The 5,000-nt window shown below is 47.9% G+C and overlaps 1 protein-coding gene across 1 annotated transcript in view; it reads right to left on the bottom strand.

The window, feature by feature from the left end:
• Window positions 1-5,000, bottom strand: part of LOC125291682 (immunoglobulin superfamily member 3-like) — a 179,654-nt gene that overhangs the window by 42,157 nt on the left and 132,497 nt on the right.

Here is a 5,000-nt window from a genome sequence, read left to right as displayed (position 1 = left end):
GAGAGAGAGAGATAGGCTGTGTATGAGAGAGATAGAGAGGGAGATGGTGTATGAGCGAGGGATAGAGAGTGTAGGAGAGAGAAAGACGATGGCAAAAGAAAAGAAAGGCATTTTTTAACGATTATTTGATGTGATTGTTATATTGTGATATATCTACTTTATTTTTGTATGCTTTGACAATAACAGTCTTTGTCATGTCAATAAAGTCTTTCAATTGAATTTGAATTTCAAATTGATATGGCTGGTACATCAATCTGAGCATTACTATGCTTGAATATCACTAGTGAATAACAAAGCATTCAGCATTCACAATGTCAAATTAGCCTGGCTGGCGAAAAAGAGCTGGGAAGATCTAAAGTGCTGATTGAGGAGGTCATCCTAGTGCAATGAAATCTACTGAAACATGGAGCACCAATTAACAGAGAATTCAAATATTTGACTCGCTGAAAATATATACTCATCTCTCTATTGAATCTCTTTAGATAAAAGCCCAAATGTAAATGCAGATGCTGCTGCTATGGGAAAGGTTAAGCTCACCCACTAGAGGAAGAGAACATTATCAAAACACTCTCGGACGAGCATATTGCCTACGTACACTCCGCCTCTGCAGAGCATGCATATACATATGAGTTTAGACTGGAAGGGAACATCTCTTCCTTTAATGTTGATGGGTCTCTTTTCTCTTACTAATGGTAATGGAGACAAAAGAGAGAGAGAGAGAGAGAGGAAGAGGGAGAAAGATAAAGAGAGAGAAAGAGCTCCCCTGCTGCCCTTAAATTATTTCAGCTGGCAGCCTTTATTCTGATGCAGGGTGGCCCAGCTGGCACAGAAAGGGGGCATCATTATCAGGTGCCCTGGATACACCTGGGGCATCTTCTCAGTGCTTTGAGGACCAGGGCGGCATAAACAAACCTGACCAGCCACCAACCAATCCCTTTGTGCCTGCAATCTCTGACAGCTTTTTAATGGCAGTTGTGGGGCACCGCAGAGCAGCGAAGGATCATGGGGTGGCACCCAGGAGAGGCCATTAAGGGCCATTTGGCTGCTCTGGAGAGCCAGCTGACCAGAGCTGTCCAGCTAGAGAATGGGGCTTGAGGACCAGGACTACAAGAGTGTGTGTGTGTGTGTGTGTGTGTGTGTGTGTGTGTGTGTGTGTGTGTGTGTGTATGGACGGGGGAAGGGAGTATGCCAAACTGGGCCTCAGAGGAACAGTTCTAAAGAAAGAGAAAGATGAAGAGAAAAAGAAAGGAGGACAGTAAGAAAGAAAGAAAGAAAGAAAGAAAAGAAAGAAAGAAAGAAAGAAAGATTGAAAAGATACTGTTCAGGAGGACAGAGTGTCTGGAAAGCTTTCATGACAGAATCTATGCTTTACTGACACACTAAGCCTTCAGGCATTACTAGCCTCTGAACAGAATGATGAGGGGACAAGAGACAAAGCAGTGGTGATGACAGTAGGGGGTGGAGGCATAAGGGCACAAATAGTTTATAGACTACATATCCCATAACCCCCCACTGACTTGTGATGTGGGCAAAGGAGCTCTTTGATGAAGTGTGAGCCACTGCTGAGCATTTTAATAAAGGGCCGCCCCAGGCCTCTCTCAACCTGAAGACCGGCCAAAGACGTGAAACCATACACACACACACACACACACACACACACACACACACACACACACGCACACACACACCAATGCCTCAGAGCTGACACTCTCTCTCATCCTCTGATGCTATTTTAACACATGACAGCTTCTCCATCCAAATCTTCTTCACACTTTACTTCACACTAGTTATTTTCCTATTATTAAACATAAAGACACACACACACACACACACACACACACACACAATACGAAACAGGAGGAAATTAAGATCAAGGATCAAGTTCGAGATCAAAGATGAACCATTTCAAAACAATGAAAAGCAACTAAAGAAAGGTGAGTGCACTGACAGCTGCAGGCCTGAGCTGAAATGCTCTTTTCCTTTGTTTTGTGTCTGCTGATAAAGTTTGGACAAGGTGACCCTGCAGCAGACCGCATCAGTGCAGTAGAGCATCCTGTACCCCCCCTCCTCTCCCCCTTGCACTCCAGCAGCTCTCCCCCACCCACGCCCACGAGATACACACACATACACGCCCACGCCCCTCGGCTGTCTGTAAGCAGATTGCATGTCCTCTGTGTGTTTACCACGCCAACCAATCAGGCTAATCCACCACCCTTCTCACTGACACTCACTGACACACACACACACCTAGACCTCTCTCACACACACACCTAAACGTCAAGCAGTTTACTCACAGACAGACACAAACAATGCACATACCACAGGCAAAAACACACACACACATGACACACACACACACACACACACACACACACACACACACACACACACACACACAGGGTCTCGTGGGCTCTAATTGTGACGGCTATCGGATCGTGCTGATAACACCTCCTGGCTTCTGGCCACCTCAGCATCTCTGCCAAGCCCAGCGACGGCAGCCAGAACCAGAGCCAGAATCTCCACAACCACCTCCTCCTCCTCCTCCTCCTCCTCTGCCATATGCTCCACAGAGCAGGGGAGGTGCAGAGACACATGAACCACAATAGAGAGAGAGAGAGAGAGAGAGAGAGATGTAGACAGAGGGGGAGAATTAGAGGAGTTGCTTCTGGAGGAGAGAAGGAGAGGGGGAGGAAGGAGAGAGAGAGAGATGGAAGATAAAGATGAAATAAAAATAATAAGACCTGGTTTGAGGTCATAAGAGAAGAAATGAGTATGTAGAGAGAGAAGAGGGAAAAAGAGTGTGAATGGCAAAGATGATGAATGTGGTAGAGAGAGAGGAGGAGAGGGAGAGAGAGAGAGGAGGAGAGGGAGATGGAGTGAGAGCAAGAGAGAGAGAGAGAGAGGAGGAGAGGGAGATGGAGAGAGAGCAAGAGAGAGAGAGAGAGAGGAGGAGAGGGAGATGGAGAGCAAGAGAGAGAGAGAGAGAGAGGAGGAGAGGGAGATGGAGTGAGAGCAAGAGAGAGAGAGAGGAGGAGAGGGAGATGGAGTGAGAGCAAGAGAGAGAGAGAGAGAGGAGGAGAGGGAGATGGAGTGAGAGCAAGAGAGAGAGAGAGAGGAAGAGAGGGAGATGGAGACCAGAGGGAGGAAGGATGAGGCGTGTGTGTGTGCGTGTGCGTGCGTGTGTGTGTGTGTGTGTGTGTGTGTGCGTGTGTGTGTGAATACCAGGGTGTGGGTACGCGTGTGAACAAAGGATAGGAAGACACGGAGAGAGAAAGTGAAGAGAGTGTGAACTATAGCATGCTGAGGAACAGAGTGAAAGGAAACAGACCGGAAGAAAAAAGAGAGTGACAGAGAGAGAGAGAGAGAGAGAGAGAGAGAGTGTGTGTGTGTGAGAGAGAGAGAGCAAGAAATGGAAACTGAACAAAAGGCTTGAGGAACATTGCTAGTCCTATAATGGCGACTGTAATGGCATTTCTTTTGTGCGGTCTGATGTCTGTCCGAGATGAGGCAGATCTCCTCTATTGTCACAGGGGACCCTTTCCCACTCTTAAACGGTCTCTTAAACGGTCTCTTAAAAGCTCTCTTAAATGGTCTCTTAAAATGTCTCTTAAACGGTCTCTTAAACGGTCTCTTAAACGGTCTCTTAAAACGGTCTCTTTAACGGTCTCTTAAACGGTCTCTTAAACGGTCTCTGTGCACCATGCCGTGCCCCCCACAGCCTTCCCTGCTGGCCACTGAGGACTGGGAGAGCCAAAGCATAGTCTTGCCTGCAATAAGTTTACATTTACATTTTTACATTTCCATGTGTTCATTTAGCACTTTTATCCAAAGCGACTTACAACAAGAGAACAGAGAACCCTTTACAACAAACAACACGCATCTACAATGCATGTGTCCTGGAGAGGAAGCTAGAGACACAAGGTCAGCTGCAGTGCAGTCCCGTTGGAGCTGTGGGATGAGAGGATGAGAAAGGAGAATGGAAGAGAGAAAAAGTGAGGATGAAACAAAGAAGAGAGGAGGAGAGGAGGAGGGGAGGAGAGGAGGAGGAGGGAGGAGGAGAGGAGAGGAGGAGAGGAGGAGAGGAGAGGAGGAGGAGAGGAGGAGAGGAGGAGAAGAGGAGGAGAGGACAGGGAGGAGGGAGGGAGGAGGGAGAGGAGAGGGAGGAGAGGAGAAGAGGAGGAGAGGGGAGGCCTGCAGGTGGAGCTCTAGAGGCCATCACTCAGGTGGAACATTCACCTATCTAGCTTACCTCTCTCTCACACACACACACACACACACACACACACACACACACCCCTTAGACACACACACACACACACACACACACACACACACACACACACACACACCTCAGACATGCATACACACACACACACACCATCAGTGGAAGTGTCCACTCTCCACAGGTCTCTAACAGACTGATGTGATGTGGCTGACACTCGAGGACACTCCTCTGTGTCACTCAGGCCCTCTGACTCAGCCGCATCCACTCTGAAGAACTGACACTGAAACAACATAACATCATCTACATACACACCACCTCACAACCTCTGGAACATGACTACAATCAGCAGTCAGACCAGACTCACAGAAATGACTTAAGCCAAAGGGTAATTATTTCAAAAGGAAGAAAACATGTCTTGGTCGTAACATCTTTATTTTGGCAAGGCATGCATTTCTATTCCTCCTCTGTGTTGCTCTCTGACCGTGGCTGAGGCTACTCATTTCCGCGCCATGTGCGCCCCACCTACCTCTCCACAGCTGCTCTCCCTTCACTTCCTGATTAGTTTAGCACCAGTCTAATTAAACCACCCCTCCCTCTAACCCTAACCACCCCTCCCTCTAACCCTAACCACCCCTCCCTTAACTCAGCCAAGCCCACCCTCTAACGATTATTATCAGTCCTCTTTAAAAGGGGAACTCCGTTCCCTTCTGCTCCCCCCTCTCTATCCCTCGTTCTTGCCCTCCTTAAAACCCCCGTCTCTCCCGTGGGTCCCCGT

Source organism: Alosa alosa, chromosome 3 (genome assembly GCF_017589495.1).
Source record: "Alosa alosa isolate M-15738 ecotype Scorff River chromosome 3, AALO_Geno_1.1, whole genome shotgun sequence".
Lineage (NCBI taxonomy): Eukaryota > Metazoa > Chordata > Actinopteri > Clupeiformes > Clupeidae > Alosa > Alosa alosa.
This window is presented reverse-complemented; position numbering and strand designations above follow the sequence as displayed.